General features: G+C 39.7%; 1 long non-coding RNA gene across 1 annotated transcript; it reads left to right on the top strand.

Moving 5' to 3' along the window:
* Positions 1 to 1,608: 1,608 nt before the first annotated feature.
* LOC116900651 lies at positions 1,609 to 11,380 on the top strand. Its single transcript, XR_004387943.1, has 3 exons — positions 1,609 to 1,688; positions 7,000 to 7,087; positions 11,263 to 11,380. It is a non-coding gene; the product is annotated as an uncharacterized LOC116900651 (long non-coding RNA).
* The last annotated feature ends 6,299 nt before the right edge of the window (positions 11,381 to 17,679 follow it).

Below are 17,679 nucleotides of genomic sequence, written 5' to 3'. Positions count from 1 at the left end.
TTTGCACCCTGTCAACAGTGAAGACTTTCTTTTCACATCAATCCAACATCTGCTGTCATATTTCTTGATTGTGATAATTTCTGACTGAGGTGAGGTGGTATCTTAGGGTAAGTTTAATATCTATTTCCTTGATTGTTAGGTATAGTGAGCGCTTTTAAAAAATACTTACTGGACATCTCCGTTTCCTCTCAGGAAGACTGCCTATTTGGTTCTTCTGGCCATTTGTTGTTTGGAGTTTTATTCTTTCGGTGTTTAATTTCTTCAATTTCTTTGTAAATTCGGGATATTAGACCTTTGCCTGAAGTGTAGCTGGCAAAGATTTTCTCTAGTCCTGTAGACTGTCTGCTTGTTCTGTTAGTAATTTTTTCCTGCTGTTCAGAAACTTTCTATTTTCATGGAATTCCATTTGTTAACACTTTGGCTGGTTTCTGGTTCTTTTGGAGTTCTATTCGGGAAGTTTTGCCTTCTCCAGTGCCTGGAAGAGGATTCCCTATGTTTTCCTTTAGAGGTTTTAGCTCTTTGGTTTTAAATTAATGTTTTTGATTAATTTTGAATTGATTTTTATACAAACTGAAAGGAATGAATCTAATTTCATTCTTCTTCAGGCAGATACCCAGTTTGGCTGCACCATTTGTTGAATATGCTATCTTTTTTCCCAATACATGCTTTTGCATTCTTTGTCAAAATTAAATGGGCATAACTTCGTCATTTTATTTCCAGGCCCTTTAATTTGATCTACTGATCTGCCTGTTCACTTACTGTCAGTAACAGACTTTCTTAGTCACTATAGTTCTGCAATATAGTTTGAGGTCTGGTTTAATACTTCCAACAGAATTTCTGACCCTTAGAACTACTTTGGTTAATTTTGAGGTTTATGATCCCATGCTAATTCTTGATTTATTTACCTAAATTTGTGAAATATAACATCAGAATTTTGAGAATTTTTTATTAAACCCATAGATTAATAGCCATTCTCATAATATTAATTTTTCTGTCAGGAAAGTCTTTATCTCATCTAGTGTCTTCTTTAATCTCCTTTTCCCATGTCTCAACATCTTCATTGTAGAGGTCTTTGTCTTATTTTGTTAGATATATTCCTAAATACTTTTGGGTAATTATTTTGAACAGGACCATTTTCCCAATCTGCTTTTATGAAAGTACATTGTTGAAATGTGTGAAGACTACTGTTTTGCTCTGTTTCTGTTTATTTTGCATACTGCAACTTCACTGTGAGAGTTTTAGATCCATAGTAGATTCTATAAGGACTAAGTCATTTTATAAGAACCTAAATCATAGGCAAATAGCAATAATTTGATTTATTTTACCATTTTTATTCTCTCTCTCTCTCTCTCTCTCTCTCTCTCTCTCTCTCTCTCTCTGCCTTTTTGCCTTTTTCTATCTAATTGCTATTGCTAAGACATCAGACAGTATATCAAATAAGAGATACTGGGTATCCTTGTCTTATTCCTGATTCCTTATTCCTGATTCCTAAGGAAATACTCTTGAGACTGTCTCCATTTTGTAGGATGTGCTTCCCTAATTGGTCCTTGGTTGTGTCAATAAAAAAAGGAGGAATCCAGTTGCTGGGAGAAAGGAAAAAGGTGGGACTTTTAGGTCCCAGGAGGAAGAGAAGGAACCCAGGAAGAGGGGAGAGAATTCTGACCAGGCTTTGGAGCAAGTAGAAAGCGGTAGGTCTTGGGCATTTAGAGTTTGTAACTTCCGCTGCCGGCAGGGGCCAAGGAGGACAGAGGGAGTCAGTTGATAAGATTAAGGCAGAAAATTCTTTGCCTAGCCATTGAGTTATCTGGCTAGTTTTAAAACAATAAAACTGTCTTGTGTGTTCCATCCTTGGAGCTAAGGTGGGCAGGAGGAGAAAGAGAGCAGTCGCTGGGGTGGTTGGTGGAAGCTTGACAACTAGCTGTGAGGGACTGGGAGAGCAATCACAGCTGGTGGGGGTGGTGGGGGCGACACAACCAGCTGGCCATTGGCTGAGCTGAGTGAGACCAGGCTCAGCTTATCTCAGAAGTTAGCCTAGAGTGTGGCCCCGGGGCAGAGGAGCAAGCATGTTCTTAAAAATTGCATGCAACACCATTTACTATAATGTTGTCCACAAGCCAACATATATCCTTTATTATTTTGAGGTGTATTTTATCTTTCCCTAACATCTCCAGAACTTTTATCATGAAGGCCCACTGCACTTTGTCATCGATTGAAGTGGCTACGCCGTTTCTGTGCTTAGGTTTACTTATGTGGTATATTACATCTGTTGGCCTAGGGATGTTTAACAACCTTAATGGGATAAAGCACATGTGATAGTAATTGGTAAACTTCTTAATGTATTCCTGAATTCCGTAAGCAAGTATTGTGTTGAGAACGTTCGCATTTGTGTTCATCAAAGAAATTGGTCTACAGCTGTTGTCGTGGTGGTGGTGTATATTTCCTGGTTTTAATGTCAGAGTAATATTGGTTTCTTAGATTCAATTTGGTAGTATTCCTTTAGTTTCTACTTTGTGGTGCAAGCTATGAAGATTTTCTATGAGATATTCCTGGACAGTTTGATATAATTCATCACTGAATTCATGTAGTCCTGGGCCTCTCTTTGAGGGGAAGTTTTTGTTTGTTTGTTTGTTTGTTTTGTTGTTGTTGCTGTTTTTTGGTAGTAGGTTTTCTAAGACAGGGTTTCTGTGTGTAGCCCTGGTTGTCCTGGAACTCACTCTATAGACCAAGCTGGCCTTGAACTCACGTGGCCTGGATTAAAGGCATGTGCCACCATTGCCAGCTGAAGAGAAGCTTTTTAAACACAGTTTCAATTTCATTTATTTTGTAATGGGTCTGTTTAAGTTATTTATATTTTCTGGATTTTATGTGATATTTCTCATATTTCTTTAAACATGAGCATTTATCACTACCTGTTTAGTGACTTATATGAAATCCGTGACAAAGAATACAAGGAAAAAGTCTAAATATGTTCAAAGATCTCAAAGCAGACACAGATGACTTATGAATAAATTCTAAGAGGATACGAATAATTTCCAGAGTGAATTTTTAAAGTTGAATGAATAAGGATGTCAGTGTAAGATACAAAAGTAAAATTCATCATATAGAAATATTTTTTATATTCAAAAGATATCAGAAATGAAATTTTCAGCACACCAAATAAGAAAACCCTTGGAGAGTCTTGCAAATGGAATGGGTCATATGGTGGTAGAGTAGCAGACATTAAGAATAGGGTAGAGGAACTATGCAATTTAGTTAAAGTTAACCACAATTTCTTTTAAAAATATATGAACAAAATATAAGAGGTTCTTGGGATACATCGCACACATACAAAACAAGATCATATTTACAAATTATTGGCATAGAAGGAAAAGAATTCTGTGCCAGAGGCATAGAAATTATTTTCAATTAAATTGCAAGATGATCTCTCAATTCTAAGGTTTAGTTTCAGACCCCAGGATAAGGGGCTGAGGTACATATTTTGCACACCTAAGCAGATCTGGCCTTGAGGTGCTCCCAGCATCCCTCAGTCCGTATCTGGCTGGTCTGGGCTGCCCTTCCCTCAGAGGCTCCTCCCTATATAATCCAGACATTTTGGTCTCCTCTTCTTCTCTCTCCCCTTCTCTCTGCCCATGTGCTCTTTCTCTCTTTCTCTTCCCCTTCCCCTCTTTCTTCCTTTGTATGGTGACTTCCCTGGCCTCAGTCCCTGGGGCCAATAAACTTACCAGAGAACACCTTCCCAATAAACCTTCATTTAATATAATCTCATTTCATTTCAACAGTGGAGAAATTATTCATCACTAACAAAAGAGATAGATGTTCATCCAAGTACAAGAGGCATGTAAAACACCAAATAGACTAGACCAGAAACATATTTTGTTATACATAAAATAATCATAGTGTCCCTACCCCTGTTCCATAAGCCTTATTTCCTGAGCTGTGTGTTCTGTACAGAATATCTGAGCTACAGACAATGTAATGGGGTATCAGGCAAAGCTTTAATAGAATAGTGAAGGCTGACTAGAAAACTCTGGATTGACCCTGCTATGAATAATTTTTCAGTCACCTACTAGCTCTTAATAGAATATATTTTTACTGGATATTTTTTATTTATTTCCTGGATGTTTTGGGTTAGGAGTTTTTTGCTTTTCTTTGACTGTTGTGTCAATATTTTCTATGGTATCTTCTGCACCTGAGATTCTCTCCTCTATCTCTTGTATTCTGTTCGTGATGCTTACGTCTATGACTCCTGATCTCTTTCCTAGGTTTTCTATCTCCAGTGTTGTCTCCTTTTGTGATTTCTTTATTGTTTCTATTTCCATTTTTAGATCCTGTATGGTTTTATTCAGTTCCTTCCCTATGTTTGATTATGTTTTCCTGTAATTCTTTGAGGCATTTTTTTTTTGTTTCCTCTTTAAGGACATCTACTTGTCTTATATTGCTTTAAGGAAGTTATTTATGTCCTTCTTAAAGTCCTGTAACATCATCATGAGTTGTGATTTTAAGTCAAAATCTTGCTTTTCCTGTGTGCTGGGGTATCCAGGCCTTGCTGTGGTGGGGAACTATGTTCTGATGATGCCAAGTGGTCTTGGTTTCTGTTGCTTAGATTCTAGCCCTTGCTTCTTGACATCTGCTTAGCTCTGGCGTTAGCTGGTCTTGCATTCTCTGACAGTGGCTTGACCCTCCTGTAAGCCCGTGTGTCAAGAGATTGGCTTTCTCCCAGCGGGATCAGAGTACAGAACAGTGTCACAGAGTCAGCTCTGGTCACAGGTGGAAACCAGAATGATCCTGTCCCAGATTGCTCCTTGGTTCCTGTGTCCAGAGTGCTCCAGGCAAGTTACTCTTGGGCCAGGAATGTGAGTAGAAGTGGTGCTCTCACTTGTGCTCTCAGGATTGTCTGTACTTCTGAGAGTCCAGCTGTCTCCCGATGGGATCTGAGTACAGAGAAGAATATATTTTCATATGATATGAGGATAGGAAATAAATATTGAACCACAGGAAAAAACTAAATTTTATTTGTGTGTGTGTGTGTGTGTGTGTGTGTGTGTGTGTGTGTGTGTGTGTGTGTGTGTGTGTGTGAATGTATGTACATATGTATTATGGGGGTTGGCATATTGTGGAAGTCAAAGGTCAACTTTGTGGAGTCTCTCCTTTCATTTTCATATAGATTTGTGGATTAAACTCAGGTCAGGTCACCAGGTTTATGTGGTAAGAGCCTTTACCCACAGCCATATAGCGGGCCCCTAACTCTTCATTTCCATGATAATTGCTTTTGACTGTCAACTTGATTGGACTTCAGATTAACTTGGGGATGTGTTAGAAATATCTTGGTGTATAGTATGTCTCAGTAGATATATCTAAAGAGAGTTAACTGAGGATTGTCCTATACCATAAATATGGATTCTGTAGGGGCCCAGATGAATAAAATGGAAAAAAGGAGAAAGCCAGAGAGGCACTAGCATTCTCTGTTCACTCATTAAGTCAACAGCTCTCCATGTATTTCTGCCACCATTATTCTCTGTCCAAGAGCCTGTAGCCAAGTGACATTATGAAACCATGAACCAAAATACAGTAATGCTCCATCCAAGTTATTCTTAAGTGTTTGGTATAACAATGAGAAAAGCAACTGGTATAATTTTATATTCAGAAAACTAATTCATCCTAATGCTTTCCCTCTTTCCTACATGTTGAGAGAATTGATTATACTTGGGATACAATGACCAGTGCTACTGAGAGAAAGGGGACTCTGTATGATTATAAGTTACTAACATTTGAGGCACTGCCTTTATAAATATGGTGACTAACTTTATGAATTTAATTTTTGGTCTCTCATTTACCAAAGTCCTTTTTTAAATTTTAATGAATCCAATTAAAATAGTCCATGTTTGGAGATGGAGCACTTTGTGGTCCCAGGAAATTCTCTTTAATTGAGTGCAAACATTTGTTACAGGGAAATAGAAGAGGCTTTGGGGTCAGTCGCTGATTTCTTTTGCACTGGCCTTCACTATGAAGTTATTTAGCAGGTTTGGTTCTCAGGAAGATGCATTGGAGTAGATGAAAGCGAGATAAAGAACTGCAGAGCTTCCCAGAAGAAAACAGTTGCTTGCAATGGCCATGCTACCAGCATGTGTGCAATCACACGTATATGCATGCTCACCCCTCGAAGCTCCCACAAAGCTGTTCAGGCTGAAACACACTCACTTTCAGTTTCCACTGCTAAATTAATAAGTAAGACCATGCATACATGGTGTTTAATATTCCTGTTTGGTTTTCAGAAAATTATATACAAACTTGATTTTAAAAGATCAAACAAATCACCAAAGCTATTTAGTAAAAGAAGCAACCCCCCGTTCCACCTTCAATCAACTTCTCTTCAGAGGAACTTTGAGTTATTTTTGCCTCAGACCAAATACTATATTTATATTTACACTTAATTACTCTGTTCATTGTGTATTGCTGTCTTGAATCTAAAAATATTTAAGAAGCTTTGAAAAATTATCCTCTCCCTGTTTCTCTTCATGCCTTATAATCCCACATAAATGAGTTTGTCATAATTTTTAGCTCAATATTTAATATTTATATTGTTGTTATGAATCTTATAATATAGTACCTGTGGAGTTGTGCTACTTTAGTATATACTCATATGTTATCTAAGTACAGTTATTCACTGTAGAATTGGTTTTAAACATACTTCTCAGTTCCTGCATGGTGGTTTGTTCCATTGTCCCTTTTATTTATCATTTGATCAACTTGCTTTATACAGAATAGCATAGCCTCAGTTGCTGACAGTTTCCTGTGATGTGTATAGACACAGTGTGAATTCTCTCAGTCTTATCTTAAAGGGAACTTTCATGAGAATCTGGCTGCATTCATCCCAGGCTGAGAGTCCCTTTTGCTCCCTTGATGGGTTGGAAGTCACCTCTTGTCCTCGTCTTCCTCACCTATACTCAAAACGGTTGCTTCAAATGATTTTACTTGTGGTCTCCTCTATGCCAACTGTAGTTTTGAAACTGGATGCAAACCTGAACATATCTGAGAAGGAGAAATGTCACTGGAAGAACTGCTTCCCCTCCATCATTTTGTTCTGTAGGTAAGTTGATGCGGGGCCTTTTCTTGATTAATGATTGATACAGGAAGACCTAGTTTACCTTGCAAAGTGCTCCCATGGGCAGATAGTCCTGGGTTGTATTAGAAATAAGCTGAGCAAGCTGTGGGGGCAAGGCAAAAAGCCCCGGTCCTCTGTGACAGTGGTTCTCAACCTGTGGGTCACAATCCCTTTGGGGGTGGTTCCTAAGTCCACGGGAAAACACAGTTATTTACATTACAATTCATAATAGCAGCAAAATTACAGTTATGAAGTAGCAACAAAAATAACTTTTTTTATGCTTGGGGTCACCACAACATGAAGAACTGAATTAAAGGGTCATAGCAGTAGGAAGGCTGAAAACTACTGCTCTAGTGCCTGCTTCAGTTCCTGCCTTGAGGTCCTGCCATGATCCTCCTTCATGATGAACTCCAGTAGTCATCCAAAAAAATTTTTATTTTCTCACCCCAAGTTGCTTTTGGTCATGCTACTGTGACAGCAATAAACACCTAAGAGGGCCAAAGATCCCTAAGAAGGAGAAAGCATATATATATGCTTTTTGTCTTTTTCTGTCAATCATGATTAATTAATTGGATGAGAAGAAAAATTCTAATTTAGAAATCAGCTTCTCTGAATTTCGGAGGATTATAATCTTTCCCATTGTCTATTTTGTTATTTAAATAATGTATCTTTAATTGGTGTACAGCCCTTGATAATCCTGGAATTCTACAAAGCAGTTCTTAAACGAGTGTATAGTGTAGTTGGAGAATGCTCGCCCCCAAAAGTTCTTATCCTTTCCTCTACCCAACAGCTCCCTTTGTTCCTCTAGATATATTTATTTATGTTTTCACATTATTTTACAAACATTTTAATTAAATCATAATTACAGCACTTGCCCCCTTTCCTCCCTTCAACCACTCCTATGTCCCCTCCCTCTTTCTTCAATCAATGGATCAATGGCTCTTCTGTTATTATTGTACAGCAGACACACATACACAGAGAGAGGGGAGGAGGGCAGGGGGGATGGGAGGGAGAGGGAAAGAAAGAGACAAGGCCCCAAGTCAAGGGTTTTTTTGTCCCCAACACCATCCCCTCCATATATACGTAATTTCAGGGATGGCCACTTTGTATTGGATAACCAACTGGGGACCAATCCTTAGGGAAATTAATTCTTCCATTCTCATCAGTCTTTAGACTCATGTCATTCTTTGTCTAGAACTGTGTCTTGGTTAGGGTTTCTATTGTTAAAATATCATGACTAAAAGCAACTCGATGTTGAAAGCATTTATTATACATCTTAAACACAGTCCATGAGGAAGCCAGAGAAGAAAGTCAAGACTGAAGTCTGGAGACAGGAACTGAAGCTAGCTCCCTTTCTGACTCTCTCCTCATAGGCTCCTTAGCCTGCTTTCTTATGCAACCCAGGATGACCTGCCTAGGGGTGACCTAGGCCTTTACACATTAATAATCAGTCACAAAAAAAAAAAGGTTCCACAAACTTGTCTAGAGGCAAAGTGATAGAAGCATTTTACGATTCCTTCTTCCCAGAAGCCCCTTATTGATATCAAGTTGGCCTAAAATAATTGCTAACAGAGAATGGAATCCTGTCAAGATTTCTCCCTTCTATATTAGCATAGCTATTACTATTGTCATTATTCAGGACTTCTGTAGGCAGCCATGTTGAGGTGTCACTGGTGGGGCCTCATTGTTGTTTCTAAGAGAGAAAAGTTTCACAGTAGACTTTCTGTCCCTCTGTCTCTTACAGTCTTCCTGTTTCCTCTCCTTACATATGGATCTGTGGGGGCTGAACCCTCCAAGTCTGTTGATCTCTGCATTATGATATCAAGGATGTATGATATTATTTTATATTAACTAGAATTATATTCAATAATATAAATGTATGTAAATATATATAGTACATAGTCTCTCTCTCTCTCTCTCTGTGTGTGTGTGTGTGTGTGTGTGTGTGTGTGTGTGTGTGTGTGTGTTAAATGAAGTTATGCTTCTTGGACTAACAATGCTTCCTACTATAACCATGCACATCTAATAAAACTACATTACTAGGCATGAAAATTTCTTTTCCAGTTGTTGAGCAGAATAATTCAAATGACTCCTCAAACAGTATAAGCTATAGCCATTGTCCTTTGTCACTATAAGTTCTTTCCTAACGCTGAAGGTCCCGCATGGCACACATGAGTCAAATGATTTGAGCTAGAGCTAATCTGAGACCCTTCTCTCTCAAATCTAACTTTCATAGTACTAGAAAGTACTATTGAAGCTACCAAGGGAGGAAAGCAATCAATAGGCCTATCCTGCTGTGATGAGTAAATGTGCTATAAAAATGCCTTCTGTCTGAGGACTCATGCTCCCAGATTCAGTAAATACAGATAACTGTCATCCTTCTAAAAGTAACACGTAAGTGAGAGGAAGCTATCAGAAAATAGTGTAAATCAAATATGGTCCATAAAACTACGTAGCAATTTACAAATTATCCTGTTAAAAGGATGGCTGAGAAAGACGTCATACCCCAGTTATTGCACCACATTACATTGTTCCAGTAGCACAAATGGGATGCTTCAGATGCTAGAAAGTACATTTTAGCCAAACTTGTACATTAATAAAAATAGTTGGCACGTATCATAGGCCTTGCTAAGTACAAATTTGGCTTTCCTATTGTAGTAGCATGCTGATGTTGCAGTGGCCAAGCGTCTGAAGTTTAGCAGATGTTTATAAGTCTTTGACAAATGCTTATAAGAATATTCAAGCAGAGTACCATGTTAAACTGAAAACAAACTGGCACTACTATCTCTTCCGATACCTCGTCAATGCCTTTTTGCACCACCTCTTTCTTATTCAGGGTTCAGCTACACTTAGGACCAGAATAAAAAATATGTCAATTTTGAGCTTTAGCCCCAGTAATTCCTGAATGACCTAAGTAGATGGGTATAATCACCCACCAGAACCAACTCTTTGAGATTAACTTAGAGCCAGCGTCTCCAAGACCTTGAGGCAGTTCAACCAAGATCAAGGGAACACTGCTTTTTAGTCCACAGGGGCATCTGAGTGGATGGTAGCTACCAGAAGACCTGCTCAGCTGGCTTGCATACTAAGGAGCAATTATAAACGCTCATTGTCTTCATTCACATTTTGGCAGAGATTATAACACAGTATTGATGTGGTAACGGATAAATAAATGACCATGCAGAGCCATGCTAGTGAGCACATAGCTGGCTATTTACATTGTTGTGTATTAGCTCTGTTGTATGTTTTCTCTTTACAATCCAGGATATACCTACAGTTAACCAAAGTCATTCAAGATCTGAGTTTCATTTCTTTATTTTAGAAGTACCCCTAAATTCTATTTTCTCAGGTTAGGATTCTGACTCTGCTATTAGTCAAGAGTAACAAAGTACTGTTTGTGCAAGAAGAAAATAAATTGACGTAGGGAAAATCGTGACTCACCAGCTTACTAACCTCAAGAGGAACTTTCATTTAGTAGGAGAGACTTTAAATTTCTTTTTTTCTTCCTTTCTTCTCCTCAATTCTTCTTCCTGCCTGCCTCCTGTCCTCCCTCTGTCCCTCTGTGCCTCTCTGTGTCTCTGTCCCATCTGTCCCACCTGCTGGGACTCAAACACAGAAACTCAGATATGACAACCACACATGCTACTGTCAAGCTACACACCCAGCCCCAATTATCTTTTTCTCTAGGTGGAGCAACACTATTGTGGAGATGTAACTGAGCTCATCAGAGTCATGGAATTTTGGAAGCAGCCATGGTCCCTTTGTTTTTTAGATATTAACACTGAAAGCCTGGGTCTGGTCTTTTGCTTGAGAGTTTATTTGGGTCATTTCCTAATATTATGGGTGTATATGCAGCATGCTAATACAGCTGAGATCAACATGGCCCAAGAGCTAGGACAACTAAATTCATGGGAAGACAAATGCTGGATTCACCAGGGTAAGCAGTGGAGAGACTTTGCAAGTTAGGACTTCCCATGACAGTCCACACAGAAGAATCTATTCATGAAGAAATGGACCCAACTGAATCTCTGGCTTCTGTTGTGAGTGCCATTTGGAGTTCAGAGACAGAATACTCCCTGAATCAGCATTTTGTTCTCAAAAAAGAGGGGTATGTTCAATGTCATATCCAATTAATGGTGACTTTGCTTTGGTATTTGCAGTGTGGATAGACTGTGTCTAATTTCCTCTGTAGAGTATGGCAGTTCTTCTCAGTACAAACTACAGCTTGCAATGCCCTGAAACGCAGGACTATAGCCAACACTGACAGTAGCACACTGGATATGGTGAGTAAGTTGTGGACTATTTGCTTGTGCTTTGCAACAAGAGCAAGCTACTCCTCCAAAGGTTGTCAGGCTGCACACAGCAGCTAACACATCACTCCATCTGAATCCGCAGACTACTCAATCTCTAATTAAAGTCAAGCCAAGTAAACAAATGGATTCTTATTTCTATTGCCTAAGAACTAAGGTGCCAAGCTTTTCAGGTTGATGCCTTTTGTAAACTCTTCTAGATTTATCCCCATCATTATCCATCCTGTGTGTGTTCTCTCTCTCTCTCTCTCTCTCTCTCTCTCTCTCTCTCTCTCTCTCTCTCTCTCTCTCTCTCCTCCCTCCTCTCCCTCTCCCTCTCCCTCTCCCTCCCCTCCCCAACCTCCCCCCCCACCTGGGATATTGATGTGTCAGCTGAGGTATTGTGCTGTGTGCCTCCTGATGGCTTTATTCTCTGGGACATGATAAAATTGAAGCAGGAGACTAGGGAGTGAGGTAGAGGAAGAGATTCCATAAATTAACATAGTAAAAACCAGAAGACTTCAGCCCACTAGGGCTTCTTTCTATCAAGGGAGTAATCCCAGGAAAAAGGGGACGGGGGATTATACAAAAGACCCATAAAAGGTCACACAGCTCCTCACCCCTTCCTTTTTACTGTCTTGGCACTAGGCCGCAGGCCACTTCAGGCCCACCTCCAAGCTCATTTGTATTTCCTCTTTTATAACCTCTCCTTTCCCCTAACAATCCATACGTCTCTGCGCGATTCATTGTAAGGAGGCTGAAGAACCTGAACAAATGCTGGCTGCCCTCCAGACACAAACACACTCTATGCAGAAGGAAAGAAGAGATAAATTCAGAGGACTTGTGCATGGTTCCTGCCTCTTGGCTCTCAGCACCTCCACTCATAGCATCCAGGGAAGGCCAACTCTTCCTCAGTTGTCTTCACAGTTCATGTTTACTCTGAGAACACTTGTCACTAGGGACTGCTAGTAGCCTCGCTGTTAGAATTAGGCCCAGGGTCCTCCACTGCCCATGTTCTCCTGGCTACTTTTTTTCTTTTCTTTTTTTTTTGGAGCTGGGGACCGAACCCAGGGCCTTGAGCTTGCTAGGCAAGCGCTCTACCACTGAGCTAAATCCCCAACCCTCCTGGCTACTTTTAATATGTCCTTTACTGACCTTCAGTTAACTCACTTGAATATGTCTTAGGCTTGTTGCTGAGATTCCTGATTTAAGCATTGTTAAGTAGAACCTCACAGTTTCTACTGATTGAAAAAAGAAGTTTATTAAAATGTTTTTCATCCTGTTTCCTTTCCCCACTCATCCCAAATCCTTCCCAGTCCCTTATTCACTTACCTTTATATTCTCTCTTTTTCTCACTCCCTCTCTCAAAACAAACAAAAGAAAATCAAAACAAACAATAACAACAAAACAAAAAACCTGTAAGACAAACAAAACAAAACAAAAAGCAACCCCCCCAAAATGGAGTCTGTTTTGTTTGCCAATTGCCCATGTAGTGCTTTGTATATAAAATTTTCTGGAAGTTGCCTTGCTCATAGAGTCTCTACACAGCTATAGAAAAGTAACCAAGACAGAAGTTGGTATCAGGAGTAGAGTACTGCTGTGAAAGGCCTGACCGTGCTTGCTTTTAAAGAGATGTAGAATAATAGCACTTTGTACTGGGAAAGCAGTTGGGTGCTGTAAGCAGAGTTTAAAGGGCCATCCTAGAAGGAACTTGGAAGATAGTATTACTGACAGTAATTTGAGGTCTACCTCAAGAGTTTTCAGGGGGAAATAATACTAGCAACTAGGATGGAGACCATTCTGATGTTATTTTAGAAGAGAATATAGTTGGTTTTCACTCTTACCCTAAGAAACTGTGGTTTGAATAGGTCTCCCCCCCCATATATTTATGTGTTTGAATGCTTGGCTACTGGGAGTAGCACTATTAAGAGGTGTGGCCTTACAGCAAACCAGTGGCTAACATTAAACTAAATGGAGAGAAACTTGAAGCAATCCCACTAAAATCAGGGACTAGACAAGGCTGCCCACTCTCTCCCTACTTATTCAATATAGTTCTTGAAGTTCTAGCCAGAGCAATCAGACAACAAAAGGAGGTCAAGGGGATACAGATCGGAAAAGAGGAGGTCAAAATATCACTATTTGCAGATGATATGATAGTATATTTAAGTGATCCCAAAAGTTCCACCAGAGAACTACTAAAGCTGATAAACAACTTCAGCAAAGTGGCTGGGTATAAAATTAACTCAAATAAATCAGTAGCCTTCCTCTACACAAAAGAGAAACAAGCCGAGAAAGAAATTAGGAAACGACACCCTTCATAATAGACCCAAATAATATAAAAGTACCTCGGTGTGACTTTAACCAAGCAAGTAAAAGATCTGTACAATAAGAACTTCAAGACACTGAAGAAAGAAATTGAAGAAGACCTCAGAAGATGGAAAAGATCTCCCATGCTCATGGATTGGCAGGATTAATATAGTAAAATGGCCATTTTACCAAAAAGCCATCTACAGATTCAATGCAATCCCCATCAAAATACCAATCCAATTCTTCAAAGAGTTAGACAGAACAATTTGCAAATTCATCTGGAATAACAAAAAACCCAGGATAGCTAAAACTATCCTCAACAATAAAAGGACTTCAGGGGAATCACTATCCCTGAACTCAAGCAGTATTACAGAGCAATAGTGATAAAAACTGCATGGTATTTGTACAGAGACAGACAGATAGACCAATGGAACAGAATTGAAGACCCAGAAATGAACCCACACACCTATGGTCACTTGATTTATGACAAAGGAGGCAAATCCATCCAATGGAAAAAAGATAGCATTTTCAGCAAATGGTGCTGGTTCAACTGGAGGTCAACATGTAGAAGAATGCAGATCGATCCATGCTTATCACCCTGTACAAAGCTTAAGTCCAAGTGGATCAAGGACCTCCACATCAAACCAGACACACTCAAACTAATAGAAGAAAAACTAGGGAAACATCTGGAACACATGGGCACTGGAAAAAATTTCCTGAACAAAACGCCAATGGCTTATGCTCTAAGATCAAGAATCCACAAATGGGATCTCATAAAACTACAAAGCTTCTGTAAGGCAAAGGACACTGTGGTTAGGACAAAACGGCAACCAACAGATTGGGAAAAAAGATCTTTTACCAATCCTACAACAGATAGAGGCCTTATATCCAAAATATACAAAGAACTCAAAAAGTTAGACCGAGGGAGACAAATAACCCTATTAAAAAATGGGGTTCAGAGCTAAACAAAGAATTCACAGCTGAGGAATGCCGAATGGCTGAGAAACACCTAAAGAAATGTTCAACATCTTTAGTCATCAGGGAAATGCAAATCAAAACAACCCTGAGATTTCACCTCACACCAGTGAGAATGGCTAAGATCAAAAACTCAGGTGACAGCAAATGCTGGCGAGGATGCGGAGAAAGAGGAACACTCCTCCATTGTTGGTGGGTTGCAGACTGGTACAACCATTCTTGAAATCAGTCTGGAGGTTCCTCAGAAAATTGGACACTGAACTGCCTGAGGATCCAGCTATACCTCTCTTGGGCATATACCCAAAAGATGCCCCAACATATAAAAAAAGACACGTGCTCCACTATGTTCACAGCAGCCTTATTTATAATAGCCAGAAGCTGGAAAGAACCCAGATACCCTTCAACAGAGGAATGGATACAGAAAATGTGGTTCATCTACACAATGGAATACTACTCAGCTATCAAAAAACAATGACTTTATGAAATTCAGAGGCAAATGGTTGGAACTGGAAAATATCATCCTGAGTGAGCTAACCCAATCACAGAAAGACATACATGGTATGCACTCATTGATAAGTGGCTATTAGCCCAAATGCTTGAATTACCCTAGATGCCTAGAACAAATGAAACTCAAGACAGATGATCAAAATGTGAATGCTTCCTCCTTCTTTAAAAGGGGAACAAGAATACCCTTGGCAGGGAATAGAGAGGCAAAGATTAAAACAGACACAGAAGGAACACCCATTCAGAGCCTGCCCACATGTGGCCCATACATATACAGCCACCCAATTAGACAAGATGGATGAAGCAAAAGAAGTGCAGACCGACAGGAGCGGATGTAGATCGCTCCTGAGAGACACAGCCAGAATACAGCAAATACAGAGGCGAATGCCAGCAGCAAACCACTGAACTGAGAATAGGACCCCCGTTGAAGGAATCAGAGAAAGAACTGGAAGAGCTTGAAGGGCTTGAGACCCCATATGTACAATAATCCCAAGCAACCAGAGCTTCCAGGGACTAAGCCACTACCTAAAAACTATACATGGACTGACCCTGGACTCTGACCTCATAGGTAGCAATGAATATCCTAGTAAGAGCACCAGTGGAAGGGGAAGCCCTGGGTCCTGTTAAGACTGAACCGCCAGTGAACTAGACTGTTGGGGGGAGGGTGGCAATGGGGGGAGGGTGGGGAGGGGAACACCCATAATGAAGGGAAGGGGGGAAGGGGATGTTTGCCCGGAAACCGGGAAAGGGAATAACACTCGAAATGTATATAAGAAATATTCAAGTTAAAAAAAAAAAAAGAGGTGTGGCCTTGTTGGAGGACACGTGTCACTATGGAGTTAAGCTTGAGTTCTCCTAGTGCTCAAGCCCCACCTAGTACAGTGCAGATGAGACCCTCCTCCTGGCTGCTGCAGAAGACAGTCTCTTTCTATTGTCTTGTCTTTGGATCAAGATATAGAACTCTCAGCTTTTTCCACAGCACCATGTCTGCCTGCATGCTGCCATGCTTCCTACCCTGATGATAATGGACTAAACCTTTGAAACTGTAAGCCAGCCACAATTAAATGATTGCCTTTATAAGAGTTGCCTTGATTATGGTCTCCCTTCACAGCATTCGGAAGCCAAACTAAGACACTCTGAGGCTAAATTGAAGAATTTTGGACTAATTGTGTTGCAGAGATTTCCAGACAACACAAAATTGGCCGTGTTGCAGGGTTATTAGTAGTCACTATTATGCGGGTCTACAATGAAAAAGGCCAAGATAGCAAAAATAAATAAAAAATATATCGAGTTTGAGGAAATAAAAAAGAAACAGGAAATGTCATGCTGGAGCCAAGGCTTGTGCTGAAAGATGAAAGGAAGGGCTGGATGCAAAATGAAATAAAGGAAGTGGTGCTATCAGGCAAACCCCAGCCAGCCAATCCTGCAATTTGTGGAAGGAAAAGTCCTGGGGGATTTTCTCTTTCTAAAAAGTATCAAAACTTATGCAAATGAGGTCTCAAAATCCCATGCTTGCCCAACCTAGATAACTCAGCAACTGCTCTAGCACCTGCCTGCATGCTGCCATGCTCCCCACCATGAAGAGAAGCCTCGGAAACTGTAAGTAAGCAAGGCAGTAGTGAAATGCTTTCTCTCAAAAGGGTTGTCTTGAAGGAAAACTCATAGCTCTGAGTGCCTCCAAATAGAAACTGGAGAGAGCATACATTAGCACCTTACAGCACACCTAAAAGCTCTAGAACAAAAAGAAGCAAATACACCCAAGAGGAGTAAACGGCAGGAAATAATTAAACTCAGTACTGAAAGCAAGAAAGTAGAAACAAGAAGAACTATACAAAGAATCAACAAAACCAGGAGCTGGTTCTTTGAGAAAATCAACAACATAGATAAACCCTTAGCCAGACTATCCAGAGGGCACAGAGAGAGTGTACAAATTAACAAAATCAGAATTGAAAAGGGAGACATAACAAAAGAAACTGAGGAAAATGAAAAAAAAAAAAAAAAAAAAGATCAGATCCTACTACAAAAACCTATACTCAACAAAACTCCAAAATCTGGATGAAATGAACAATTTTCTACACCAGGTACCAAAGTTAAATCAGGATCAGATAAACCATCTAAACAGTCCCATAACTCAAAAAAAAAAAAAAAAAAAAGAATAGAAGCAGTCATTAAATGTCTCCCAACCAAAAAAAGCCCATGACCACATGGGTTTAGTGGAGAATTCTATCAGACCTTCATAGAAGACCTAATACCAATACTGTCCAAACTATTCCACAAAATAGAAACAGAAGTAATATTACACAATTCCTTCTATGAAGTCACAATTATACTTATACCTAAACCACACAAAGACCCAACAAAGAAAGAAAACTTCAGACCAAATTCCCTTAAGAATATCGATGCAAAAATACTCAATAAAATTCTTGCAAACTGAATCCAAGAACACATCAAAACAATTATACATTATGATTAAGTAGATTTCATCCCAGGGATACAGGGATG

Source organism: Rattus rattus, chromosome 5 (assembly GCF_011064425.1).
Source record: "Rattus rattus isolate New Zealand chromosome 5, Rrattus_CSIRO_v1, whole genome shotgun sequence".
NCBI classification, from domain to species: Eukaryota; Metazoa; Chordata; class Mammalia; order Rodentia; family Muridae; genus Rattus; species Rattus rattus.
The sequence above is the reverse complement of the archived record's forward strand: the minus strand, read 5'-3'. Positions and strand labels throughout refer to the sequence as shown.